This window comes from Chlorocebus sabaeus, chromosome 8, assembly GCF_047675955.1.
Source record: "Chlorocebus sabaeus isolate Y175 chromosome 8, mChlSab1.0.hap1, whole genome shotgun sequence".
Classification (NCBI taxonomy): Eukaryota; Metazoa; Chordata; class Mammalia; order Primates; family Cercopithecidae; genus Chlorocebus; species Chlorocebus sabaeus.
Window position 1 is genome coordinate 134,141,923 of NC_132911.1, and position 16,222 is coordinate 134,158,144.

At 46.4% G+C, this 16,222-nt stretch overlaps 1 protein-coding gene across 4 annotated transcripts in view; it reads right to left on the reverse strand.

Annotated features, from left to right (window-relative positions):
- ASAP1 (ArfGAP with SH3 domain, ankyrin repeat and PH domain 1) overlaps window positions 1-16,222 on the reverse strand; it is a 395,104-nt gene that overhangs the window by 325,020 nt on the left and 53,862 nt on the right. Inside the window, exon 1 of one of the 4 annotated variants that reach the window (XM_073018359.1) lies at window positions 709-798. The exons of the other annotated variants lie outside the window; for them this stretch is intronic. The gene's annotated coding sequence lies outside the window, so the exon portion shown is untranslated. Of the gene's footprint in view, window positions 1-708; window positions 799-16,222 lie in introns of those variants that run through there. 4 annotated transcript variants of the gene reach the window in all.

A 16,222-nucleotide genomic window follows, 5' to 3' on the forward strand; every position in this document is an offset into this window, starting at 1 on the left:
TTCAAACGGAAGTCTATCAATTTCAAAGTTCAAACAAACAAACCTAATTGCTAATGTTACTCGGGTTTTTGTTTGTACAGAGTTGAAATCTAATCCTAATTTATACAATGGGCCTATGAAAATGCTGAACCAACTAAGAATATATGAAAATGACTTATCTCAGAAGTGGTCAAATGAGAAGTATTCTACCAGAGTCATTTTCCCAACCAGTCCTCTGTGTTTGGGATTGTATATTTAAGAGGCTTAGGGATCCTACTGAATTATTCTGAAGACATGCAACAGGCCTATTTTGTGGTGTTATAGAATCATTGAAAAGACTGGTCTCAATTCACAAAGTATAGGCATTACACTTTATAAGCACTTAAATTTCAACTCAGAAATTGTTTCAGTGATACAGTCACAGAGGAGCCAACAGGCTCCCACGGAATGGATTTCTGAAGAAGCACATTCATTTACACAACCCTTGCACAATTTGGCTAAGGGAGAGGAGACAAGGCAGATTCCACACAGGAAGGAAGATGATAAAGCTCAAAGACTTCTTTGCTTTAAAATCAATGTTCTGCCCAATCTCTCCAGAGCAATCATTTAAAATTCCACAATAATGTTTCCTGCCAAAGAGACAAACAGCAATGGGCTTGTCACCGCTGAAACAGAACACCAGGTTTGTTGTTAGTTTATTTGTTTACATAAAATAGATGCGATACCTACCAGTGTTATTATCTATACCCTCACAGCAGGTTGATACAGTACTGTTGGGTAGAGAGTGGCTTTTCTTTGGTTTTCCCTCTTTCTCATCAGGGTTCCTTAGAATTCAAGCCACAATGACGTAAGTGAGGATGAAACATTTGCAGGAAGAAAAGATTTTTCCACAGTTTTTTTTCCGTAGCTTGATATATCTAATTTTGTATGCACTATGGATGGGTAGAGCTGGTAACCCAAATATTCTTTATGAGGGCAAAAAATTCTGGTTTTATTTTCTGTTATAGGTTGTTGCCTGAGAGAGAAAATTCAGATTGAAATGTATTACAGTCTCTTCTCCAGACCTTGGCTGGAATTTTTACCCCACTCTTTCCTTTTCTGAGAGAGCACACCCATTGCATGTGGACACATGGACACATGTACACACAGACACACAGACCCACAGACATACATAAGACACACACACATACACAAATACACAGACATACACACACGGACACACACAGACACGCATACAGACACACACATACAGACACAGACATGCACACACACACATACACACAGACATACACACATATAGACCCACACACAGACACAGACATAAACACACACAGACCCCCCCCACACACAGAAATACATACACACACACACACACACACACACACACACACACACACACAGAGTCTCATATTTTCTTAAAAACAAGAGCCAGAAAAAAAAAAACAAAACTCATGTAAATCTCTAGACAGACACATTCATTATGAATTTTTTTTTTTTGCATACAAAACCTATGGATTTTAATCACAGGTGCACCCTCTCAGCTCTCACTTGTTCCCATTTTCTCTTACCATACTCAAAATTCTAACAAATTTGGTGAGCTCATTTTTAGACCTTCAACAAACGGAACACAGCAGTTATGTTGAGAATAGTGAAAAGGGGCTACAAGGAAGGGAGAAAAATGTACCACCACAAACTAGAAATTTACTAACACACCATTCCACAAAAAATAAATTCTAAATGACAGCAACTTCAGAGGCTGTTATAAACATTAAATAAGCTATGTGAGAGTACAACATATGTAGCCCATAAATGTTCTTTCAATCCAAAGAACTGAGATTTTACTATGTATGTGAATCTTCATTGCTTTCCATGAAGCTAATATTAAAAGTATTATTTGCTCTGATGATGTTAATTAAAATAAAAGGATAGGGCTGGGACCAGTAGTACACACCTGTAATTCCAGCACCTTGGGAGTCCAAGGCAGGAGGATTGCTTGAGCCCAAAAGTTCAAGACTAGGCTGGGTGCGGTGGTGCAAGCCTGTAATCCTAGGACTTTGGGAGGCTGAGGCAGGTGGATCACAAGGTCAGGAGTTTGAGACCAGCCTGGCCAAGACGGTAAAACTCCGTCTCTACTAAAAGTACAAAAATTAGCTGGGTGTGGTGGCAGGTGCCTGTAATCCCAGCTACTCGGGAGGCTGAGGCAGGAGAATTGCTTGAACCCTGGGCCTTGGGAGGCGGAGGTTGCAGTGAGCCAAGACTGCACTACTGCACTCCAGCCTGGACAACAGAGCAAGACTCCATCTCAAAAAAAAAAAAAGTTCAAGACCAGCCCAGACAACATAGTGAGCCCCTGGCTCCACAAAAATAAAAAGATAAAAAAATTAGCTGGGCATGGTGACTCAAGCCTGTAGTCCCATCTACTCAGGAGGCTGAAGTGGGGGGATCGCTTGAGCCAAGAGTTGGAGGTTACAGTGAGCTATGATCGTGCCACTGTACTCCAGCCTGGGCAACAGAACAAGACCCTGTCTCTAAAAAAATATATAAATAGGTACAAAATAAAAAAATAAAAGGATAATGTGAGCCGGCAATTTCACTCCTAGGTATATACCCAATAGAAGCATACCTCTGTTCACCAAAAGACACAGATAATAATGTTCATCAGGTATTGTATGTATAATTTATACACACACACACACACACACACCCCTTACAAACATACACACACCCATATACATGCTCAGGAAAAAATGTGAACTCTCAAAGTAGCAACTCTATGAGATCCTGTGGTAGACACAACTGTACCTCCACCCCTGGCCTTTATATTCCAGATTATATATGGTCCTGAATTTTATGCAAATATTTCCATTGGTTTGTATATTTCTTAACATAAGCTGTCCTGTTCTCTGAAGAATAAGGTGGAGTATAAATGTAAACATACATTCACACACACACACACACACACACACACACACAAAAGATCTGAACCAAGACCTCTTTCAGTCTCTAATTTGAATAAGGGACCAACGATTCTAGCCAGAGAATGACCCCACATTCAGGAACTCTATGGTACCCCGTCCCTTGAGCTTTCACACCTTTGCCAAGGTTGATTCCAACACATGTATATTCACAACAGAGGCAGACTAATATCAACTGACCATAAGTAGGGAAAAGCTAAAAGAGATGAATATAGGAAAGAAATTATTACATTTAGCACTGGTAACATAGTGGACAGGGGACTTGGTGCTTTCAGATATGTATCTCATTTCATCCTCGACACAACCCTGTTAAAACAGAATAATTTTATGGAACTTAAGAAGCCTGCCCACCACCACATAGCTACTAAGGCTTTGAAACCAGTTCTGACTCCGAGTTAGCTTCTCTTTCAACCACACCATAGTTGAACGCTGCCAAACGAAAGAGACATGATTTGCCATGGATCTGGAATGGATTTGATCTGGGCAGAAGTTTTGTATTCCAGTGTTTAAAAACCAGATCCTCCTATTACCAACTGCATAAATATTGACCTGTTTCTAAAACTGCAAAGTTTTGGAATGAGATTCCCAGGTAATACAGCCTCCTCTTCAGAATGCAAAAAGGCATTTAGTTAGGGTCAAGCTTTGGTCTAGGTGGCTATATTATTTCGTATAATTGCTTTTTAACAAGCTTATATACTTGTCGACTTTAATAAAATGCAGATTTTGCCCAGCTCAGCGAACTGGCATCATCATCACTTGCTTCCCGATGGGGAAGCAACACAGATGTTAAAAGTTGCACTGAGCGAGCGAGTCTGAATCCCGACCTGTACCATGGTGTGCAGCTTCCACAGGAGGTGCCCAACCTCCTAGCCCTGGAAAAGGTCAGGAGCCCAGTGAATCCAGCTTCTTTTCACACAAAGAGGATAACAGAGCTGGAATGATTTTTCCCTTAAGGATAGTGGTGTTGCTGTTCACAGAGCCCCCAACCACAAGATATCCAAGACTACCTCCAAGGTAACATGTGGAAGAGGATTCTGCAAAAAGAATCATTTGAGGGCCCCCTTCAGGGATCTGCCCCTTAGCAAAGTCAGCTTTGGGATCTTAGCCTAACTGAACTCATCATTGGCTGCCTCACCTCGCCCACTTGCACATTTATGGCTCCCATTTCCTAATTACTCCATATTGCCACTCTCGGCCTGGGGCTACTTAGACAGCTGCCTTCCTGGTGGGCAGTTGGGGGTCGGTAGGCGCAAAGAACCTAGGCCAATGTCAGGGATGGTTTGTGGTTATTGTCTTGTGTTTAGTCGCAGGGCTCTAAACCCTTGGATCCTCTAGACTTTAGAAGGATAATGCGCCCTTCCTGGTTAATATTCTATTGGCCACTGCAGGAATGGGCCATGGAGAGTGAGACCCTGGAGAACTGCTGGGAAGAGAGGCCCAAGGGGTCTGGCTATGGTTAGGGGTAGGCGAGCAGCACAGGAAAAAAAAAGTAATGCAAGCAAAATGAGCTGGGCACAGTGGCTCATGCCTGTAATCCCAGCAACTGGAAAGGCTGAGGCTGAAGGACTGCTTGAGCCCAGGAGTTCGAGGTTACAGCGAGCTGATTGTGCCACTGCACTCCAGTCTGAGTTGGACTCTCAAGAAAAAAAAAAAAAGAGGTCTCCTCCCTCTGGTTTCACTGGAAAGTGCTTTAAAATGTGTAATAGAAAGTTTAGGCAAGTGAAGTCCTACCAGCCAGAAACGGAGGGCAAAGAAGGGAGTTCCCATGATTGCCCACCTGCCTTCACTCAACTTCTACTCCTTTGCTTTTTAAAATCTCCTTTAATTCTTACACTATCCTGTGAGTGACGTAAGATTTTCCCCACTTCATACACAAGGAAATTGAGGTACAGAGAGGTTAAATACTAAAAAGCATGATTTCAAAGCCAGGACTGTTTTCTACATCAGTTGTCTACAGCCATACCTTTGCTGATGTGCCCGAGAAATGAATAACAAACAGGAAAACATATATTTCCATGTGATCTGATGTCCTGAGGGGCAGAGGGGAAGGCGGGGAGGTAATTTACCTCTACCCCTGCCTCTTCAGAGACATAAACACAAATTGGCACACCACACACAAATTAACAACAACAAAAAAAGACATATCAATTTGGAATTAAGAGTTTCCAGGAAATGTGGGCTCCCAGATGCGCATACTACAGTAATTCAGGTGGTTTCTCTCCCTCTCTCTCTGGTTGGGAGCTATTCTGATGATTTCCATTTGGAAGCACAGATAGGGCCTCCTAACCACAAGGTGTGGAGATGTGGTCACAAGGCTGGGCTGGGTGCTCCACCCTGAATGCCAGAGCATCCTGCTGGGTCCGCACAGCCAGGGTCTAGTGGAATCCGCATCCGGGCTGCTTTTCTTTCCTTTAACTCAGGAATTCAGGTAAAGGCTACAGGACGAGGCCCAGTTATCTCAGTACTTGTGACTGTATGCAGCTGGTGCAAGAACAGCATGGCATTTATACTTGCTTCCTTAAAAAATAAAAATAAAAAAAAAAAGGCTAGGTGCGGTGGGTCACACTTGTAATCCCAACACTTTGGGAAGCCGAGGTGGGTGGATCACGAGGTCAGGAGTTCCCGACCAGCCTGGTCAACATGGTGAAACCCCATCTCTACTAAAAACACAAAAATTATCTGGGCGTGGTGGTGCGTGGCTATAATCCCAGCTACTCGGGAGGCTGAGGCAGGAGAATTGCTTGAACCAGGGAGTCAGAGGTTGCAGTGAGCCAATATCGCGCCACAGCACTCCAGCCTGGCAACAGAGCAAGACTGTCTCCAAAAAAGAAAAAAAGGAAAAAAAAAATTAGCTGGGTGTGGTGGCAGGCGCTTGTAATCCCACATACTCGGGAAGTTGAGGCAGAAAAATCGTTTGAACCTGGGAGGCAGAGGTTGCAGTGAGACGAGATCGCGCCATTGCACTCCAGCCTGGGCAACAAGAGCAAAACTCCATCTCAAAAAAAAAAAAAGTCTTGCTCTCCAGTTTCACATCCAAGTTGAAATGGGGCAAGAGGTGTGAAAAGTTTTCTGAGAGTCACAGAAAAGAATCAGATCGTCTCAGAGTTAGATGGATTTTGCCATCATCTTCCCCATGACAAACCTCACAAATAGCATGGACAGACAAACCACACACATCACTTAGAATTCCTGAGCCCAGGAATGGAAAACCAAACATTGTATGTTCTCACTCATAAGTGGGAGCTAAGCTATGAGGCTGCAAAGGCATAGGAAGGATACAGTGAACTTTGGGGACTCAGGGGGAAAGGGTAGGAAGGGGGTGAGGGACAAAAGACTACAAATTGGGTTCAGTGTATACTGCTCACACAAGGTGATGGATGCACCAAAATCTCACAAATCACCACTAAATACCTTATTCATGTAACCAAATACCACCTGTTCCCCAAAAATTAAATAATAAAAAAAAGAATTCCTGAGACCATGTGTGATCGACAAGCAGACTTTGCAGAACGGGTATTTGTACTAAAGATCAGTCCCTCATTGTTCATTCATCTGGCGCGCACTGACCAAGCGCCTCCTGCCTGCTGGCCTCTGTGCCGAGTACTGGGGTGTAAACAGGAGCAATACAGGGCCCCAGCTCTCAAGAAGCCTATGGTCAATCAGAGTATGCAGGTGGCCTGCCAGGCCCACTCTGTACCCTCTCTCTCCTGCTGACCTGCTCCAGGCACATCTTAACGCTCCTCCATCCTCCGGCTTCCACCTGGATTCAGGCAAAGGCACATGGTAAAATGCAGCTGGCAGAAGAACATCAGAGGAGGGGAGCGCTCCCCTGCTCTCCAGGCTCCAGCCCTCCCGGCTCTGTCTCAGGGTGCTCTCCATACAGTCTTTCTGGCTCCTGCTTCCCAGAGGCCTCCTCTCTCTCACCCCTTCAGACCTTTGAGGAGCTGGGTGCCCCACTATCATCTGTGGTCTCCCTGCCCACATTTCTCTCTTATTAAACTCTCCTTGGGTTACCCTATTTTCAGTGTGCTGTCCGTTTCCTCCTGGGACCCTGACTGATACAGGGAGACAGCCATGTAAATGGAAAGTTATAATATAATGCAGAACAGTAAAAGATAATGTCGTTTCCCGGTGAGGTGCAAGAGCTCTGGAATCTGACTGCTTGGGTTGTACATCCTTGCTCTACTATTGACTATCTCTGTTAACCTCTTTAATCCTCAGTTTGCACTTCTGAAATATGGGGTTAATAGTAGTGCCTACTTAATAGGGTGGCCATGAGGATTAAATGAGAGTGCATCAATGATGCTGACAAATATTAGCAGGGATTCCTGTACAGTTAATGGTGCAATTCCTTTAATAGAGCAAGTGATCGATATGTACCTGTTGAATGACAGAAGCACTAAAGGAAATAGATACTGGGACACAGAAGAAGGGACAAGGCAATGGTAAAGAGGAAATCAGGAAGGACTGCACAGAGGAGGTGACACTAAGCCGCCTCCTAAAGGAGGTTAACTAGCAGGATAGCTGGCAAAGGATGGTCCAGGCACCTGTACAGCAGGTGCAAGTGCACGGAAGCTTGACATGCACATAGATGTGGAGTGGTGTAAATAGCTCAGTGCAATGAAAACAAAGAACACAGCAGGGAGGGATTGGAGCTGAGGCCAGAGGGGCAGGCAGGGACGACTGAGGAAGACCCTGGATGTCATGTCAAGGAATTTGGTTGTTGCTTTAAAAGTGAGGGAGAGTTTCTAAGCTGGCAGTGGACACGAACAGTTTTGATGCTGAGAAGGTTTGGTCTGGCTGCAATGTTGGGCCTGCCCTGGGCACCGCATGAGCACACAGTAGGTGCCCTGCAGATGTCTGTCAAATGCATATTAGCAGTTCTAGGCAGCAAGATCTGTCACCTCTCTGCTTCCTTCCAATATACATGCACACATATAACATACCATGATCTGGGCAACTCACAGTCACAGGTCTTTTCACACGTTTTCTCATCTGATATCATTAATACTATGAGATCACTGTGGTATCATAAAAAATAGATTTGGTCTTTGTCCTTGACTTCTGGCACAGAACTCTTGCAATCTCCTGAGTGATAAGAGTGTCTTTTGTATGCTAATGAGACGGCCAGAAAGACCTCTGGGGGAAGGAGAAGGACTAAAGATAGAGCTCAATCACCAATGGTCAATGATCTAATCAATCATGCCTATGTAATGAAACCTCCATAAAAACCCCTAAACCACAGAGATCAAGGAGCTGCTAGTGGGTGAGCACAGCCATGTTCTGGGAAGGTGGCACAAGGTGGCACATCCCGAAAGGGCATGAAGTCTGTACCATCGCCCCCTCCCCCACACCCGGCCCGAGCATCGTTTCCATTAGGCTGTCCCTGAGTTGTGTCCTTTATAATACACCAGTAATAGTAAGGATTTTCCTAAGTTCTGATGAGATCAAGTGTGTTCAGGGTGGTATGGCCGTAAATGTATTTTCCTGAGTTCTGTGAGGTGTTCTAGCCAATCATCAAACTTGAGAAGGAAACTGTGGAAACCTCTCAATTTATAGCTGGTTGGTCAGACACACGCAGCCTCTGGGAATTGTGACTGGCATCTGAAGTGGGAGCTGTTCTGTGGGACTGAGCCCATAGAACTGTGGAGGTTGCCCTAATTCCAGACAGTTAGGGTCAGAATTAAATTCACTTGTTGAACATGTAGTTCAGGTAGGAAAATTGGAGAATTGCTTGGTATAGAGAAAACCCCAAACATTTGGAGTCAGAAGTGGTGTCAGAAAGAAGACACTGCACCTGAAAACACTCTACTTCACCACAGACGCTGGACGCTGCCTGCCCCATTCCTGCTGAGACACTCTCCGGGCCCTACTGCCATAGTGACACAAGAGGCCAGCGCTCATCAGAGTGGCTCTGCCCTCACCAACTCAGCGGCTGATTCAACTGTCCCTCTGGGTGTGGCAGCTAGAGGCACTAGGGACCAGCCAGACACCATGCCCTGAGTCTGGCACGCTCATGTCCCTGCTCCTTGTCCTCAGGCTCAAAGGTCTAGAGGCTACAGGAGACTGGCCAGGGTACCCCTGCCACCTCGCCCCACTCCCCACCCGAGACAGTGGGCAGCCAGTCTGCACCAGTCATGTGCTGGAGAGACAGGCCCTCTCCTCCTATTGAACACCTACCTGTTGGTCACCCCAGGTCTCAGGTTGGGTTCCCCAAGAAGCCCAGCCTGGGAGGAGGAACAGAGTACAAGGAATTTTTTTGGGAAGTGATCCCAACTAGATGAATGGGGAAATAGGAGCAGAAAGGAAGCCAACACTGGGTGTACTGCAGAGCAGGTTAACACTGAAGGTGACCTTCGGGAGATGCTAGAGAACACTCCTCAGAGCTGTGCAGCTGAGAAGCAGGATGAAGGAGTGTATATTCTCCAACTCTGCTCCTTCCCTGGCTGAAGGCTGCTCCCGGGAAGTGAACTTCCAGCACTTCTAACCTGTCCTGCATGCAGCCTGAGCATGCCAAAGAAACCCCCAGGAGCAGCAGCCAAGGGTGTACAGGGTGCAGGGAACCAGGGTGCAGCAAGGGGACCCAGGCCCTGCACCCAGGCCTCTGCATGCTTGTTCCTTGTCACTCTCCAGGTCTTATTCCACAGGGTCCCTCCTTCCTGACCACTCTCCTCCCACCCTTAATCCCCATCTCTTCTTCTCCCTTTACCTGTGTTTATTTTCTTAAGGTACACACCATCAAAAATTACCTTGTTCATTAATATTATTTATTGATTTTATTGTCTCTCTCACTGTCCACTGAATCTCCAGCTTCCAGACCAATGCTCGGAAAAATACAAGGTGCATAATAAAGATGTGTTGAATAAGTAATAAGTAACTGCTCTGATAAAGGAGAAGCACAGCAGAGAGGAAGGACCAACTAATTCTGACACAGGCACTGTCATGTATTCTCATTTGTATCCCCAGCACACAGTGCTATCACCCAATAGACGCTTGTTCGAAAATGGAAAAGCAATCCCAGCACTTTGGGAAACTGAGGTGGGCAGATGACTTGAGGCCAGGAATTTGAGACCAGCCTGGCCAACATGGTGAAACCTTGTTTCTATTAAAAATACAAAAATTAGCTGGGCATGGCGGCACACCTGTAATCCTAGCTACTCAGGAGACTGAGGCAGGAGAATTGCTTGAACCTGGGAGGTGGAGGTTGCAGTGAGCCGAGATTGCGCCACTGCACTTCAACCTGGGTGACAGAGCAAGCCTGTCTCCAGAAAAAAAAGAAAAGAAAAGCATTAATGATAGGGAAATGGGGTTGGAGGGGAGGGGTAAGCTTTCACTTTAGCCAGAGAAAGCTTCACTGAGGAATGTGCATGTGCAGGGTGGATAAGGAAGTCCCAAAAGACAGAACAGCATGTGCAAAGGCACAGAGGCACAGAAGAACATGTTATATGTTGCTATACACGCTCACGGTCTTCCCTCTCTCCTGGTTTCCCCTCTCTCAAAACAAGGGCTTGCCAGGCTCTCTTTGATCTTCTGCCTGGAAATGACATCTTACCTTCAATCTGGTCCCCATTCCCTTTTTGCCCAACCTCCCTGCAAGGCAGGCAGACTGCTCACTTCTCAGACTCCTCCCTCGAAGGGCTCCCCAGGCTCCAGCCCCTGGGAGGAGTGCTTCCTGCCTGGTAGCACTTGCCTGCAGCCAGTGAGCGTGGGGTGCATGTCCACGTCCCAGACTTTTTGTGGAAAAGAAACTCTTTACAGTGGACTAGAAGCCAGGAGTGTGTAAGCACAGAACCAGTAGGGACCATCAAGGAGAGAAAGCCTGCCTGAAAATGAGGCCATCCGAGAGGACAGCAGAGCTCAAAGGATCTACTATGAACCAGGCATGGTGCAGAGGACCTACTACACACCATGCACCAGGTACAGAATGCTAAGCTCGCTTGTGAACTGCCTTGTTTGATCTTCACTGCAGTGGCGCGTGGGATCTGATATTATTCCCAGCTGAGGAAATGAGGGTCACAGGGGTTAGTAGCTTGTCCAAGGTCACACAGCAGGGAGATGTTAGATAGGGGATAATAATGTTTATTATGTTTATGTTTGTTTATCTTAATGTTTATGTATGTAGTATCACAACAGAAGACGGAGGCCTCACCACACCAGTGGCATCCCTGGATCCAGGAGAGCCCTGAAGCCAGCACTAGCCTTGGAGTTTTCTTTCTTTTCTACCACTTGACACTAAAAGATGCCTAACTGATACAGAAGAGCAGCAGCCCATTTCTCCCACAGAGGTGAAAGGGCTTGCCCATGTCTCCCTACCCAGCAGTCTCGGTGCTGTAAGAGGGACCCAGGTCTCCTGGCTCCTTTCCAGAGCTGGTCACTTGCCCTTCCTACGGTTCGTGGTGAAGACTGCCCTTGGTGACACAGGTCACAGGTCACCTGAACTCTTATTCTAATGCCTGCATGGGGGAAGCCAGAGTCCTATAGGATTAAATGTGCTACTGAGGTGACAAGTCAACATCCCACCCTTGCATGGCTCCAGGTCCTCTTTATAACCAAAGGAGATTATGGCAACCCAAGGAAAACAAGACCTTCTGAGATGAGATGGAATGACCTCAAGTTACCAGCAGAGAAGGGCCTCTCTGATTAAAATAAAGCACAAACCACTTTCCCCTCCACCATGAGAGAGACCTGCTAGAAGGGGTTATTACACCTTTTCAGATGCAACATCAAAGCTGTCACTGCTATGTAATTTACAGTCTGGTCTGCATATAAGCATCCATTCTGTGTTAATATGTGCCACCCTCCCCCTCTTCTTACTCAGAGAACCCCGCTGCTGGGCAGGACATTGGAAGTCAGAAGACGTGGGCTTCAGGGAGGATAGTGTCTTTTTTTTCAGATGGAGTCTCACTTTGTCTCCCAGGCCGGAGTGCAATGGCACTATCTCGGCTTACTGCAACCTCTGCCTCCCCAGTTCAAGTGATTCTTGTGCCTCGGCCTCCCGAGTAGCTGGGATTACATAGGGCGCCTGCTACCACACCCGACTAATGTTTTGTATTTTTAGTAGAGATGGGGTTTCACCATGTTGCCCAGGTTGATCTTGAACTCCTGACCTCAAGTGATCCACTGATAATGTCTTTTATTACCTGGGGAACATTGGGCAAGTCACCCTGTCACACTTCATATCCCTCAATGACTCCCCATTGCCCAGTCATTTGTTCATTCAACAAACATTTACTGACTGTCCATTATGTCCTCAAAGCTGTGCACTGTGGTGAGCAAACCTGAGATGACCCCCGCCCTCCTGGAGGTTATAATCTAGTGAGAAAGGCAGAGACTGAACATAAATAAAAGTGAGACAGTGTCCCATGTACATACACACACCATGGCTCTATGGTCGCCGGGGCTTGAGGTTCAAATACTGTCTTTGATCTAACAGGATGAGCTTGAACAAGGAGCTACAGGAGGGAGATGGGAAACATGGCCGCCTCCTACTACACAGACATGGCCTGGAGCAATCCCAGAGGCAGCATGGTGGTCGCCTGAGGTTCATGAAAGAGCCAAGGCAGGCTGGGTGCGGTGGCTCACACCTGTAATCCCAGCACTTTGGGAGGCCGAGGCGGGCAGATCACTTGAGGTCAGGAGTTCCAGACCAGCCTGGCCAACATGGTGAAACTCCGTGCTACTAAAATAAATAAATAAATAAATAAATAAATAAATAAAATAGAGCCAAAGCAGAACAGGGACTTCCGTGTGTCTAGTTCCTTCCGCCCCAGAGTTGGTGAATTAAGAGCCAACCGTGGGGCACCTTAGAGTTAGGGCGGTCCTTGTGAGTCCCAAAGCCTCCTCTCCATGGGGAGATGCTGGGTGCTAGAGATTCCTTTCCCAAATTTGTGGCTCAGCGTCTGAGGTGGGGGCGTGCCCAAGGGAGCCTCAGCTTTTCCGACCCGTTACAAGGGGATGTTTTCTCAGTTACCAGGTGGGTAGGAGTCTCAACTGGTCTCTGACTCTCTCAGAGGGAACTGATTGGTGAACGGATGTTTTTGGTGTGTCCACAGGTGGAGGGAGAGTCAGGAGCTTCTCTTCTGCCATGTTGCTGACATCACTCTCTGAACAGAGGCTCTTCAACACCCCTCTAAGGAAGCTGATTTGAACTTGAGCTACTAGCTCTCCCTACATCCAGTTACTTGGTTAAAGGAGTGGGCATTTATGGTTTTACTTCCCGAGCACCCAGTACCCTTTCTGGTGAATGCATTTCAAATTCCCACTGGGGAGGCCCCCCCACATTCTTTGGTTCCTATGGGTCTCACTTTCAACCTCTCCCTGAAGTCCGGGAATGGGCAGGTGACATGGGCCTGTCCAGTCAGAATAGTCCATGGCCTTGTCCACAGTGATTGGTACAGGGCTCACCATGTGACCCAAGTTAGACCAACAGTAATCAATCCAAAGATTTTGCAAAGTCTTCTGGGAAGAAACGCTCTCTAGCTGGTAAGATCTTTAAACTGGTGGCTGTAGTAGTGATGCTTCTGGAAACCACACTTGGAGAATCTCAGAATACAGCCAGTGGAGGAGAAAGCACTAGAGAGGAAGGGGGTGAGAGATTCAGTGGTGATGCAGAGAAAAGGGAGAGACCAAACCTAGGAATCCAGTCATTTCTGGGGCCAGGTTTTACCCCTGGACTCCTTCCTCTCTTACCTCAGCCGGTACATTCCCTTCTTGCTTAAGGCAATCTGAATTGAGTTTCTATCACCCAAAACTAAAACTGTGCTGACCACGTAGGTAACACGTTCCATTGCCAAGTCCATAGCTTGGAGCTCTGCCTGCCCCCACTCCCACACCCTGTCTTGATGAAAACAGAGCTGGGCACAGCAAATTCAGACCGTGGCCTCGGCCCACAGGGCTGTCAACACAGGGCTGAGCGCTGCGCTCTCCACCCTGTAGATACACAATCGCTACACGTCGCTTTGTTGGTGAAAACTCCATTTCCAGTCTCCTCTTACCAAACTCACACTGTTTGGGAACTTCTGACGACTGTACCTCACCCTGCAGAAACAGCTAGAAGCGGACTCACCTCTGCCGTGGTCTGTGGCTCGGGAGTCTAACAGTCCATTATCTCGCTGCTGATGAAACAGCAGGAGCGATGAAGACTTAGGGAGCTCACTGCAGCCAGTCATGCTAATGACCTGTCTGCAGTAACTTTGTAAACCTCCACTTTTAGGTTCATGGCTCAGCCAAAAACTGTCACTCCACACTTCAGCTTGGCAAGCATGTTTGCACGGTGGAAGTGACATCCTTGTTGCCGTGGTTATCAACTCTCAAGAAAACCTTTGTAGTTGTTTATAAGCACCAAACCCCAAATATTTGCAGAGAACCCCTTTCAGGAGCTTGTGGCACTACAGTAGCACACAAAGTTATTCCACATTTTGTTCTTTATTTTCTTAAAACAGAGAAAATTGTTCTCTACTCAAATCTGTAAAATGCATTAGTTCACAGTTTCCATTTTAAACCGAAATCAAACCTACTTTCATATGAATTGGGTATCCAAGGCTGCTGTTTTTCCTAAGAGAATCTCAGTAAATCCGAACACTCTGGATGACCCAGGAAGAAGAAATGTGAAAATGGAGACCAAGGCCCATTAAAAAGCCCAGGTTCGGCAAATGCGGTGGCTCACGCCTGTAATCCCAGCACTTTGGGAGGCTGAGGTGGGCAGATCACTTGAGGTCAGGAGTTTGAGGCCAGGCTGGCTAATATGGCAAGACCTTGTCCCTACTCAAAATACAAAAATTAGCTGAGCATGGTGGCGCGTGCCTGTAATCCCACCTACTTTGGAGGCCGAGGCAGGAGAATCACTTGAACCCAGGAGGTAGAGGTTGCAGTGAGCCAAGATTGCACCACTGCACTCCGGCCTGGGTGACAGAGTGAGACTCCATCTCAGAGGAAAAAAAAAAAAAAAGCCCAGGTCCCAACCAATTTTTTAACTACTTGTGTACATATATCAAAATTGTCTAGTGTACCACTGCATTCCAGCCTGGGTGACAGAGTGAGACGCCATCTCAGAAAAAAAATTTTTTTTTAATATGAAAATTGTCTAGTCCATGAAAGGATTCTACAAATAACAGGCCAAGAATTGGTATTTTATACTCACGGTTGACTTAGCAGCAGCCACTGATTTTATTTCAACAACAATACATATTTATTGAACACCTGTGTACCAGACTCTGTGCCTGGCATGGAGTAACTTTAGTAGATGAGCAGCCATCACTGACCTTGTCCTCTGGGAGCTTATAGCCTGGTGGGGGTGGCAGACATACACAAGAGAACAAACAATTCCAGATTGTTACAACTGCTAGGAAGAAAACATACAGGGAGCAACCAAAGAGAATAAAGGCTAGAGTGGCTCGGAAGATCTGTCTGAGGATACAGCATTTAAGCTGAGACTCCAGGATATCATGACCATGGAGTGGGGGACAGGAGGTACAGGGACAAGGCTCTGGAGGCAGAAGAAGAGCATGAAGCAGGGTCCTGAGACAGGATAGCACTTGCTGAGTGTGAGGAACAGAAAGGAGGCCAATGTGCTAAAGCCTCTTGGGGAAATTGGGTGGGAGCACAGGAGGATACAGAGATAGGCAGGGGCTAGATCATGCTAATCTTTGTAGGCCATGATAAGAAATCTGAATTTCATTCTAAGTAAAATGGGCAGTGAGCCAAGATTGCACCACTGCACTCCAGCCTGGGTGACAGAATGAGACTCCAGGGGACTAGAAATCAGTGGTGGCTGTAAGCAGGAGTGCAGCATGATCTCCTGCAAAAGGAGTAAGGAGAACAGTCCATGTTGGACATAGTAAGTTTGAGAGCCCTGTTCGACTTCCAAATGGGGATATTAATTAGGCATTTCAGATCATCAAGTCTGGAACTCAGAGGACAGATTCAGCTGGAGATATAATTTGCAAGCATATAATATAATTTGCATGTCTGTATAATTTGCATAGAGACATCTTCAAAAATATTTCAAGGTAAGTTGGAGCAAGGGGTGCCCAACTGAGAGACTGAGAGGGTAGAGTCACAAGAAGAAATCCAAGCCGGCTTGGTGCCATGGAAGCCAAAAGAAAACCGTGTTTTTAGAGGGAGGGAGTGATCAACTGGGTCAGATGCTTCGCGGAAGCTGAGTTGACTTACAGATTAACTCCAAAGCTTTGAGATTTAGAGCTAGGGCTTGGGGGAGGGGATGAAAGGATCATCTTAACAGGCTTTCCTTAGAGCCTGGGGATAATATA